The sequence below is a fragment of the Crotalus tigris genome, unplaced genomic scaffold (assembly GCF_016545835.1).
Source record: "Crotalus tigris isolate CLP2741 ecotype Arizona unplaced genomic scaffold, ASM1654583v1 scf7180000024401.5802323, whole genome shotgun sequence".
Lineage (NCBI taxonomy): Eukaryota > Metazoa > Chordata > Lepidosauria > Squamata > Viperidae > Crotalus > Crotalus tigris.
The window spans coordinates 3,966,350-3,979,695 of record NW_024100569.1 but is presented as its reverse complement, the minus strand read 5'-3'; the positions used below and the strand labels follow the sequence as shown (position 1 = coordinate 3,979,695).

The 13,346-nt window shown below is 39.7% G+C and overlaps 1 long non-coding RNA gene across 1 annotated transcript; it reads left to right on the top strand.

The window, feature by feature from the left end:
• The first annotated feature begins 1,228 nt into the window (after window positions 1–1,228).
• On the top strand, window positions 1,229–5,246 carry LOC120301869. The gene is made up of 2 exons (XR_005555053.1): window positions 1,229–1,515; window positions 2,989–5,246. It is a non-coding gene; the product is annotated as an uncharacterized LOC120301869 (long non-coding RNA).
• The last annotated feature ends 8,100 nt before the right edge of the window (window positions 5,247–13,346 follow it).

Below are 13,346 nucleotides of genomic sequence, written 5' to 3'. Positions count from 1 at the left end.
GAGAGAGATTGGAGTCAGCTGATCAGAACGTCCTGTAAATTCTTCCTTCATAACTTGTGCCATAATTATTTTTGCATGCAAATTTTTTTCCTTGAAAAATTTACTGACTGGAACTTAGAATATCTACAACGCTTTTTTAAAGAAGACAGTTTCAGAGATAGATATGCTCTGCCATAAATTGCTATTTCTTCTTGTCAGTTTGATGAGTGATTTTGAGAAAAGTCCTTTACAATAAAGGAGTCTGTTTATTTTCACCTTGGTAAAGTTTGTACTTACAACATTTCCTTTTTTTCCCCTGTCATGTGTATAAGGGTATTGAAAGGAAACATTTTGAAATATTATGTCCAGGGATATGTGCTTATGTGAATCAAATGTGTGGGGAGATCCATCTTGTGAGACTGTTCAATTTTTGTATATATTTATAACATTGTGAAGGAAATAAAAGTTATTCTTTTAATAATTGTAGAAATGTAATGCCATTATATGAAACTGTCTCTTTAGTACAAATGTAACACTGTAACACAAATGTACCAATGCAATGCCAATATATGACCAAATGTTTACTATTCCCTGCCTAAAAATCCTCCGGACACAGGAACTTACACTTTGAGTAGAAATCCTACTATCGAAGAGGGGGATTTTGACCCAAGGTGAGAATTACAAATAAACAAGATAACAGCAGATGGACGGAAGAGGTCAGGTTAACAAAGTACAACTTCAGAGTACATCTATAAAGATGAAAGAGCTGCTTAGATGTGACATGCATTGTAGGGGTATAAAATGCAGATCTTGAAACCAGGCCAGTGTGCTTCTGGAATCCAATCCATAGGGAAGGATCCAGGGGGCCGTGTTTGCAAACGCTCCTCTCTTCTATTCTTTTTCTTTTCTCTTTTATTCTGTTTCTGTTATTCTCCAATAAACCTTTGTTTTGTTAACCAGACTTGTCTTCGTATTGTGAGTATCAAAATTTGGGGTTTTTACATCTCACAATCTTGGTGAAGAATGCGGGCATTAAGAGCTTCTAGAGGACACTGTTCTCAGTAAAATCAGGAGCGTGCCTGTTGATTTCAACTGCCTGGAGTTATCTGAGATCTAGTTTCCCTTTGCAGGCTCCGAGCCAAACTAAATTGACAACTCTGGTTTACAAAAATCAAAGGACAAGAAATAGGAAGAAAGTCAACCACTGAAGCCTAGACCAGGTAACCCAGTGCACTGGCCCAGGTAAGAAACTTTTGCCCCGAAGGAGGGAAGCATGCAATTGTACCTGGGTAGTCAGGAGAGCGATTGTGGGAGGATTTCTGCGATAACGGCTGTATGAGTGTGATGGGCTGTGTTCTGGGAACACTGGTAAGTCCAGAGGAGTGCGGACCTGAAAGGTTGAGATCCCTTACTCCCGCAAGGGGGAAGGCCAGCCTGAAGGGAAGCAAACTGGTGTTAAGAGTTTTGAGTGGCCATCAAATCGAGAACCTCAGGGAACCATAATCAGGAAAACTCTTAAGAAGATGGGTTGTTGTTGTAAGTCATTGTTGTAAACCTAAAGAAAAAAAAATAACTGTAAAATTGAGTAGCTTCAAACAGGAAAACCCATCTTGCTAGCAGCAGATGCCTTGTGTCTGTGAATGGGTTTCCCAGGCTCTGCCCATGTGGAGCTAGGGTAGAAAAGAAAGTTTTGGGAAATAAGGGGAATGAGAGACATGTGTGTTTGTCTCTGTGTGTGAGTGAGAAGATCTTTTTCCCAATCAGTTTTCTGTTCTCTTTTCCTTGTCTTGGTACGTATATGTGTGTCAGAGTCTTTGTGTGTGAAGTAAATATGACTGTTACTAACCTCAAAAGAAAAGAAGATACCAAAAGAAATATCCTCACTCTGTTTGTCTGGCCAACAAACAAAGTGAAGAAAGATGTGTTTGTTCGTTTGCTTATTTTTTTTCTCCCTCTTAAGAACAGCCCAAAGTTACCTGCTCAGGCAGGAAATCCTATACCATTTTCTTGCCTATTCTGCTCTCTCCCTTTTGCAAGTGTGTTAATGCCTTTTCAAACTCTATCTACAGACACAACCCCCCTTTCCCCCCTGCTTTTTTCTGGCTGTGTTGCTTTGAGAGGGAGAGAGAGAGAAAGGAGAAGGGGGGGTTGATTTTTTTAACTTTTTCTCTGCTTAGAATTCAGGTTTGAGAAAGGTGAGGTGGCTGGGAAAATTTAATGCCCACTTTTGCAATTTTTTCTATTCAAAAGAGGGATCAGGAATTGTTGGACAACTTTTTTTGGAAATTTTTGAGTTTAAATTGTTTAATATCAACCAAAAGAAATGATTCTAAATTGTTTTGCTTAGATTTATAAATGTTTTCCCTATTTAATGGAAATTTGTTTCCATCTGAATGGAATTTGATTAAATTGGAATTTGACTAACTTTATATTAAAAGCAATACTAGAGTTTGGGGGAAAAAAACTATTTCATTAACTCAGAATATCTTATTAACTTGTTTATTTTTTGTGAAGTTAAAACAAAGAAGTTGAGAAAAATTTTGGGATTATAAATAGCTATGCTGTTTTGATTAAAGATTTGTATGCAAAACTGTTAGAAAAAGAGCTTATGTTAACAAATGCAAACAGGGTTTGGTGAGCTCTCCTTTGTTGGCTCTTCGCTTAGGTAATTTATTTATAAACAAGGACAAAGGTTGGAGGAGGTTTTGACCCAGAAGTGGGGGGGGGGAAGGCAGCCAGTGGCATTTTTATCTAAAATTGACATTTGGGGATATCTTGGTGGTTAGCATTTCTTATCAAGTGTGGACAATTTTAATCAGGAAGCCTAAAGGAGGTATACACTTGTTCATAGCAAAGTAGTTGGGAAAAGAAAAGAACAAGAAAAAGAGAGACGCAATGAAGATATGATAGTAGATGGGGAAGGAGAGATTACCAAGAATTGAATTAAAAGATAAAATAATTAGAAAATATGTACTTGAACTGTCCAGATGTTTTTCTCTCCTGTGACAGAAAGCCATTGTTGCCCAAACTCCTTGGACTTTGTAGTACACCAATACAAAGCAGGACAGTGGGTGTTGATAAAAGCTTGGAGAGAGGAAAAACTAACTCCAACCTGGGAAGGACTTTACATCGTCTTGTTAACCACTGAGACAGCTATCCGGACAGCTGAAAAGGGTTGGACCATTACTCCCGAGTAAAAGGACCTGTGCCAGCCTCAGAGGAGTGGAAGGTGGAATCTCACCAAGGAGATCCACTGAAGCTAAAGTTCCGAAGGACTTCATGGACTAATAGTCAATCTTCCTGACAGAAAGGGGGTTAATAGAGGAAAAAGGACTAAACTTTATATATCTTTTTCTATCTAGAACCAAAGGAAAACCAAGACCTCCCACATGTGCTGATTTTGTGGCTACCTTTGTGGGTGTTGTTGCTGCTCCCATTGTATTAATTGTGTTCAGTGCACAGGGTGTGAGATAGAGTATGATATTAAGTCTTAGAAGATGTATTGGAACATTACAAGGTGGTATGTCTGTTGGGGGTTTTCTTATTATACTCTTAAAACCTATCCAACCATTAGAGTCATTTAAGCAATGTGTAAAAATGACAAAGGGAGAAGGAAAAAATATACACTGACTCCAAGTATGTTTATGGAGTCTTGAATACAGGAGGAAGAAAAAAAAAGAAGTTATGCTAGAGTGGCAGAAGGGAAGGAAGGAATGGATAATAGAAGAAAGAAACAGGAAAGTTGTTTTAAGTTGGTTTGCACAGACTTGTGAATTGCATGCATTAAGCAGAGAGACTGCCATTAACGTGGTCAGCCCAAACATGTGAATTGTATGCCATTTACACAAGCCTTAGAATGTTGAAGGAACAAGAATGTACTAAAGATGGGAGGTGGATGTTGCAAGATGGGAGGGGGATGTTGAAAAGAAAAAAGAAAAAAAAACAATAAAACAATGGCTAGAACACAGAAGCAGCCACTGAAGGGGAGTCGCAAGGGATGATTAATATTTTCTAAAACAGGATGGTTGTATTTATACTTTAGTTAAACAAAACATGTGATAAAATTCAAGTTAAAAAAAAAAGCTTTATAACATTTAGTGGTGAGACCATGTCAATATAGGCCTCAACTGGAAAGTTGTTTTTGTTTCTTTGAAATGGGAGGCTTTTGTTACGTAAAGGTTCAAGAATGTCAATGAAGAAGAGAAGAAAGTTACTCAGTATCTGCATAATGTGGTGCAGGTTTTGTCTTCTATCTCAGTACAGGCCCAGGCTGCCTTACCACCTGTCTCTGGCCATTGCTCCTGGAGAGTGGATTCAGGTGAAAAGAACTGTCACCTAGAAATACCAGTCCTGAGTGGTCTCAACCATGCCAAGTCCTCCTGATTTAAGGAATCAAGGCGTGAGTCCAAGGAAAGTCCCATCATATCCTCTCCGGTGATAAACTCCGCAGCTGGACAGCCTAAAAATGAAATTTCAACCTGCCTCACCTGTTGAATTGTTTCCATCTAAGTGGGAGAAAAACGTCAATGGATTGGACGTATTCCTAGAATCTGGACTATGTGTTGAAAAGTTTTTCTTCTGCTACTGTTGTTTCCTTAGTACCTTCTTTGGTAGAAGGAAGGACCATGGGCCCAATACTTTAAGGAACATTGGAGAAAGAAGACTCAGAATATGAAAACTTGCTTGCACGGGAATCTAAAGAAAATATAGGAAGTTATGAACTGTTAAAAGTATAAAAGAATAAATTCAGGTGGAAAAGAAAAAGGGAGGATTGAAGGAAATAAAAGTTATTCTTTTAATAATTGTAGAAATGTAATGCCATTATATGAAACTGTCTCTTTAGTACAAATGTAACACTGTAACACAAATGTAATACCAATATATGACCAAATGTTTACTATTCCCTGCCTAAAAATCCTCCGGACACAGGAACTTACACTGAGTAGAAATCTTACTATCGAAGAGGGAGATTTTGACCCAAGGTGAGAATTACAAATAAACAAGATAACAGCAGATGGACGGAAGAGGTCAGGTTAACAAAGTACAACTTCAGAGTACATCTATAAAGATGAAAGAGCTGCTTAGATGTGACATGCATTGTGGGGGTATAAAATGCAGATCTTGAAACCAGGCCAGTGTGCTCCTGGAATCCAATCCATAGGGAAGGATCCAAGGGGGCACGTTTGCAAACGCTCCTCTCTTCTATTCTTTTTCTTTTCTCTTTTATTCTGTTTCTGTTATTTTCCAATAAACCTTTGTTTTGTTAACCAGACTTGTCTTCGTATTGTATCAAAATTTGAGGTTTTTACATCTCACAATTGCAAGAGAGAGAAAAAATATCAGTTTCTGGAAGATCTTTATTTTAATAACAGGATAGCATGTAGCTAAAATAATTCATATGCAATTCATATAAACTTTTGGTGGTTTTCATGATATGAAAAATTAAAACATATTTTAGTATATATTTTATTTATTTTTTAAAAAACTAACAACCTGGTGCTTAGTGAACAGTATGTTGCTTGGGTTCACATTTCACAACAATCAATAATAGTCAATTTCTATCATATCATACTCTACATAACAGCTTTCCTTGATTTTCTCTTCTTCCATATTATTCTCTTTTGCAAACATTAGGTTAATACAGTTCTTAGTATTTTAGTAACAAAGATGTTAAATATAAACATTTTTCTAACATTTATCCAATTAGTAATAGCATCAATATAGAACTTCTTTTCTAGTTAATCCTTCTGGTTGCGTTATATGTCCTGTTTTCAACATTCTCATTTAGACTAAATAAAATAACTTTATTACAGTCATAGACCAACAATAGACGTCACTTTTTACACTATATTAAAAAAATAGTACTGACATTAATAGTAAATAATAACATCCCTGTTAAGAAAATACATGTTCTCAAAATGTTAGGGTCACTCTCTAGTTTACGTGAATGGAAAGCCGATAAGTGTGTGAGTAAATATAATGTTCCAAAAATTATTAGAGATATCTCCAAAAAATTGGCACAAGTTGATCGCTATAAATCTGTAACCAATTTTTCTCTTGTGAACATTGCTGCAACACAGTATTTTGCCACTGCATGCGTGATAGAAGGGTTTGAGTCCTGGAGGAGAAAGCCTTCATAATAATTGTCTGCCCTCTCTGGCAAGCTCTCTAATAAGGGGAGAATATATGCTGACCTCTCATTTAGACTTTTTCCCCACAAAATTGAAATCATTTTTATCTGTTAAGATTTTCTCAAAGTTGATTTACAGTTAAATATCTAAGCTGTTTCCCTCAAAATAATCCTCCCAACAATTATATTTCTCTATCATAAATAAAAAAATACAATACTACTCAGAATAAGAAGAAAAAGAAAAAGATATCTCTCTCAAACTAAAATTCATTTATATCCCCATTTTTTTTCATTTTTAACTCTATTCCATTTGATATTTACTAATTAAGTAATCCATGTTATATTTTAGCCATATTCAAACAAATACTATCTTTAAAAATTGCATCTGATAAGACAGTTACATTTCACCTATCATATATATATATATATATATATATATATATATATATATATATATAGCAAAAAATAAAATGATCACCAGGATAACAAAAGTATAAAATTTATTAAAAAAGCGCCTAGCTTTCGCCGTCACCTGCCGGCATCCTCAGGGCTAGTGCGCCAGGGAGTGAGAATCGCTTTTAAAGGTGTGTCAAAGTCTGCGCACGACTCCTCAGCCTCGTCATCGGGCCCAATTGGTATGACTGCGCACAAATGGTTTGTTCTTTCCTATTGATTTCAATTGCGTGTTTATCATCATCCATCCTTCTTTCTCTTGGTCTTAAGGTGGGTGGGTGAATGTCTCTCTTATTATGGTGGTCCCTACGTTTTAATCTTTCCTCCCCGGGTTCGGATAGTAATACACCTTTCATGTTTGTTTTATAACCCTCCTTCGTCCCATTATTCTAAGAGAGACATTCACCCACCCACCTTAAGACCAAGAGAAAGAAGGATGGAGTTAAAAGAGAAGGCTATTGCAAAAAGAACAGCCGAGCGGATGATGATTGGGAAAGGAAGGGGAAGTGTACATTACCACTCAAACCTGATGGGGAGGATGGGTTGAAGAACAGAGATAATTTGAACGGTAGGGGAGTTATCCCACCCATCCCAGAATCGAAAGAAAGGAGGAGAGACGACAACACACACGTAACTAAGAGGAATAGGAAGAAACAAACCAATCAAGCGCAGTTGAATCAATTAGGCCCGGTGACGAGATCGAGGAGCCAGGCGCAGACTCTGACTTTCCTATAAAAAACTCTCACACTTTCTGGCGCTCTAGCCCTGATGATGCCGGCAGGGACGGCGAAAGCTTGGCGCTTTTTAATTAAACTTTTATAGTTTTACTACCCTGGTGTTCATTTTATTTCTCTCTCTCTCTCTCTCTCTCTCTCTCTCTATCTATCTATCTATCTATCTATCTATCTATATATATATATATATATATATATATATATATATATATATATATATGTTTTCTGAGGTTTTCGCAGATATATATATATATATATATATATATATATATATATATGTAGGTCTTTGGTTGTTCGGGTTTTCTCCCGCGTAAAATTGGAAGTGTCTTGGCGACGTTTCGACGAAGTCCCATTCGTCATCTTCAGGCTGGTGTTTTCAGCTTCGTGCTTCGAGCAGCAATGTGTGGTCTTAGCTGTTTATTCCTTTTAACTGCCAGTGGGGGTATGAACTGATTGGGTGGGAGCTTGGCTGTGTTCTGATTGGGTGGAGGTGTGTTCTGAATGGTTAGGGGCTTGGCTGTGCTCTGATTGGCTGGGGGAGTGTTCTGTTTGGTTGTGCTCAGGTTAGTCTGAGTTGCAGAGGGGTTTAAGATTTTGGGCTGCCTTGCTATTTTCTGGCTTCGCATTCGTGGTCGTGCCTCCTCTTCATGGAGGGTGTCAGTTTGCTTCATGTATGGATTGGAGGGGTTTAAAGTGGCTAATGATGCAGCTGTGGTATGGCTTCTGGTTTGTGGTCGTGCCTCGTCATCGGTGTGGCTTTGGGTTTGTTTTTTGTGTGGATGTGTGGAGGTGACATCCTGTGTGGTTTTTGTGAGTGTGGGTCTCGTATCATTTTTTGTGTTAGGGAGTCGTTTGTCAATAAGGGCGGGTTTCCAAATGGCTGGTAGGCGGGAATGGAATAGAGTTATTGAATGGAATAGAGTATATATATATATGGATATATGAATGGCAGCCCTACCACAGTTAGATCAGCAGAGGAATTCTTGGAAAGGATCAAGACCCTTAGGGTGGAGGAGGATGAGGTGATGGTCTCCTTTGACATCACCTCACTCTTTACTTCCATCCCCCAAGATCTAGCAGTTAAAGTCCTGAAAGACCAGCTAGAAAAACAGGGAGGAGCTGGCCACCGAGATTCCCTGCAAACCAAGGATTTAGTACAACTTATAGAGTTGTGCCTAACTACATATTTTACTTTTCAGGGTGTCATATATGAACAAGTAAAGGGCACACCCATGGGCTCCCCAATATTTAGCGTGGTAGCAGAAGCGGTCCTCCAACAACTAGAACGGGAGGCCATGACCATCTACCGGCCCAAATTTTGGGCACGGTATGTTGATGACATGTTTGTGGTCATCAAACAATGTCATCAGGCCGGCTTTATGGGGGTGTTGAATTCTATATATCCGGACATTAAGTTCACGGTGGAGGAGGAGATCCAGGGCTCGATAGCCTTTCTGGATGTTTTAGTCCAGTGCTCAATGGATGGAGCTTTGAACACCAAGGTCTATTGGAAGCCCACCCATACAGATCGAATCCTCCACTATTATAGCAACCATCCGCCCCCCCATAAAGCCAGCTGTATTAGGACCCTGTTCAAACGGGTGCACTCGCACTGCAGCATGGCTGAGTCAAAGGCAGAGGAGAGGAAACATCTATTCCATGTTTGCCAGATGAATAGATACCCCCCAAGATTCATCAAACGGCATAGTATGATACCAGAACCCCGAAACAGACAACGGGATGAAGAACCCTCGACACGGGCCACACGGGTGTCCTTACCATATATTAGTAATGTGTCTGAGGCCATGGCCAGGTTGCTGGCACCACATAATATTAAGGTGGCTCATAAGCCCAATCAGACTCTGCGGGAAAAAGTGATGCGCCCTAAGGATCAACTCCCTACCACCGAGAGATCAACAGTAATCTACAAGATCAATTGTATGGATTGCCAGAGTAATTATGTAGGCGAGACATCGAAGAGGTTAAAAACACGCCTACACAAACATAAATTGGCAATCAGACGAGGCGAACAATACTTGCAGATTTGGGCTCACAAGGCCGAGTACGACCACCGTTTTGATTTTGAGAACACCCAAGTCATGGCCAGTGATGCTACAAAGGGAGGCCACCTGCTGAAGGAAGTATGGTATTCAGGAGTTGATTCCATCAACCGGCACGTGGATCTATGTGCAGCACATCAAGCCTTAAGAATATGGAGCGTGGGCAACCATACTAACGCCCAAAGGGAGCTTCCTTACAAACGGTATGACCAGAATAAGGATGCCACTCGGAATCCCTCCCTGTCCCACCACGTTAGCGGACTCTTGGATGGTACTCCCCACTTACTAGAAAGGCAATTGCCGTTGGACCAACAACAGATCAGCCCCAACATACAACCCCCGCAGGACCAGCCACAACCCGTTGAAATCAAGCCCTCCTCGGAATGGAAAGTTGGTACGCAGAATAACAGCCTGGGACCAGAGAGATCGAGGAGTAGATGGGATACAGTGGAGTTGGAGGAAGGTGATGAAGATGAGCTACCCCCTCCCCCCAATGGGATTGTTAGACATGCAATGGTGACTCGGTCATGGCTAAATGAAAGAAGACACCCCCCTCCAGTGCATTTGACACGAGGTCTGGTAACTAAACAACAGCTACGATCAAGGCAGAAGAGCCTTGAGAAAGGTGACGATCAGGAGTTGGGGGTGAAGGAAGGTGACGCCCACCAACAACGGACTGAATAACGGAGCGCTCCCAATGAGATGACAGCAAAGAATGCTTTGAGCATGTGCGGGAGGAGGGTGATTGGAACAGACAGCAGACCCCTCAGTATAGTGCACAGGAAGGAAGACAGAAAGGAGAATAATATGGGGTGGGGGGGAGAAGAATCTGTAATGTATCCCCAAGGGACGAATGGGCAGGACCGAGGTGAATTTGTGACTCAGGGGGATACTGGAGTAAATCCAAACCACCACCCCCCACCCTCACCCCTTAGGTGCGATCGTATGCAGGGTGATAGAGGAGCTGCACATGGGGGAGGGGAGAAGACCTTAGTCCTGAATCCACTTAATTCCGAAGCTACCGATTGGGTGGTGTGTGAGGGAATGCAAGCTAGGAACAAAAGAATGTGTATTAAAGGAGACACGCTTGGGTTACATTCTAAACAGCTGGGGCTATGATGCGCTCTAAGAGCCGGAAGCAGATACTTGATAACGGGATGCTTGATAATGGTATATAAGTCTACTCCCTATACTTGCTTTTTAACCCTGACGATGTCAAATGTATTTTGACGAAAGCTTGGTTGATTAATTAAATTTTATTCTCTTAAAGCATTCTCTTGGTGATCACTGTTTTAATAGTATGGATATTCCCAAGAGTCATATTTTTACTTTTATTTTTATATATATATATATATATATATATATATATATATATATATATATATATATGTAGGTCTTTGGTTATTCGGGTTTTCTCCCACGTAAAATTGTTGTTGTTGTTAATTGCGAAGTCGTGTCTGACCCATCGCGACCCCATGGACAACGTTCCTCCAGGTCTTCCTGTCCTCTACCATCTTCTGGAGTCCATTCAAATTCACACCTACTGCTTCAGTGACTCCATCCAGCCATCTCATTCTCTGTCGTCCCCTTCTTCTATTGCCCTCAATCTTTCCCAGCATTAGGCTCTTCTCCAGTGAATCCTTCCTTCTTATTAGGTGGCCAAAGTACTTGAGTTTCAACTTCAGGATCTGGCCTTCTAAAGAGCAGTCGGGGTTGATCTCTTCTAGGACTGACCGGTTTGAACGCCTTGCAGTCCAAGGGACCCGCAGGAGTCTTCTCCAGCACCATAGTTCAAAGGCCTCAATTCTTTGGCACTCAGCCTTTCTTATGGTCCAGCTTTCACAGCCATACATTGCAACTGGGAAAACCATGGCCTGGACTATACGCACTTTTGTTGGCAGGGTGATGTCTCTGCTTTTTAGAATGCTGCCTAGATTTGCCATAGCTTTCCTCACCAGGAGCAAGCGTCTTTTAATTTCTTGGCTGCAGTCCCCATCTGAGGTGATCTTGGAGCCCAGAAAAATAAAATCTGTCACTACCTCCATTTCTTCCCCATCTATTTGCCAGGAATTGAGAGGGCCGGATGCCATGATTTTGGGTTTCTTAATGTTGAGTTTCAAGCCAACTTTTGCACTCTCCTTCTTCACCCGCATCAAGAGGCTCTTTAGTTCCTCTTCACTTTCTGCCATTAGAGTGGTATCATCTGCATATCTTAGGTTGTTGATATTTCTCCCGGCAATCTTAATTATATAATATAAATATATATATATTAACTCTATTCCATTCAATAGTCACTGGTTGAGCAGACCATATTATATTTTAACCATATTAACCATTTAACCATATTCAAACAAATGCTTAATCTTTAAAAATTGCTTCTGATAGGTCCAATCTTCTAATCCCTTGAATCTGATTTTAGTCTTTTTCTTTCGCCAAAGGGCTTTTCTCATCCATCCATTCCACTTAGTTAAAAAGTCTTGCCATTTTCTTGAAAAAATTAAAACATATTAAGTATAAAGTGAAAGTCAGTTAAAATACTAGTGAACTTTATGAATCCAGATTAACAATAAAAAATAAATAAAAGACGGCCCAATCTTAAATAGAGTGCAGTCAAGAAAAGCATGGTTTTCAGCATCTCCCTAAATAATACCAAGGAATAGAGTAGTCTGACCACCACTGGATCATTAAAACAATATTCAAAAAGCTGTACTTCCTACTGTTAGCTTTCCTAAAAGTGAGAAAGTAAGAGTTTCTTTCAAGATAATCTAAGAGATCAGGCTGACTCTGACTGGAGAAAATTCAGATACATATCATCCTTTTTTATGGTGAACTGCCTTATAAACTTTTACAAATAACAAGAGCAGTAAATCACTTCATGATTCTAATTATTCTCCATTCAGCATTTTAATTATTTCCCTGAAAAGTAATGCTTCTTCTGAAGTTAGTATTGTTAGGTATATAAGTTTGCCTTAGAATAAATCAAGAGCTCCTTATAAAATTTGCTAGCATAATATCGATCTTTGGATCATTTTTTTCTCTCTTCTCTTTGTTTTGGGTAGTCATGAACTCAAAAAGCATAGCTATCCTCCATTTTTAATGAGCTTTCACTCATTATGAAACTTTATAGTATTCATTTGTCTTTGGTACACATCAGCATTTCTTCAGCAGTCAAAACTGTCAAAATCCAACTGGATTTGCAGACCTCTTCCTCCTCCTCCCCCTCCTCCTCCTCCTCTCCAATTCCAACCATGGTGCCTTCCTTGCCAACTCCCTACCTCATTTCAAATTCCAGCTACCATTTGGGATGCTACATATGTTCTACTAGCACAAAGTTAATAATTAATAACAGTTGTAACAGCCAATCAAATCAATCAAACTATTTTAACACATTTTCAAAAGAACATACTGCAGCCTTCCCTAGTCTGAACACTGGCCTATATGTCCCATATTTTCCTAGATTAGGAAGTTGTAATCAAAAATATATGATATTTTTGCATAATTATAAATAGAATAAATAATACTCGATCACCGGGAGAGTTTTAAGTAAAAATACTTTACTAAAAAATACTTTACTTTGCTAAAAAAAAAAAAAAAAAAAGTTGCCAAGCTTTCATTGGGAAAACTCCCCAACATCATCAGGGCTAAAAGGCCGTTCTAACAAAGGTGGTTTAAATGGGTTTGGTCGACGTCTGCACACGGCTCTTGGACCGCGTCACTGGCCCTGATTGATCAGCTGATAGTCGGAGTGAATTTCTGACGTTATGTTCTTTCTTGTCATTCCTTCGGGTTCTTCTCTCTATTTCTCTGTTGCTGATTTCTGAGTCATTGGCAGTCCTATGTCCCCCTCTCTCCTGGTGGTGTTCATTCCCATCGCATCGGGGGGATTTAATCCAATGTTTCCCTGTGTCCTACCGTAGGGGTGAGGCTCCACCGGTTGCAAGCCAACACCCTCTTCCTGCTGTGTGCTCTCCCCCCTCTCCTCATCCGCAC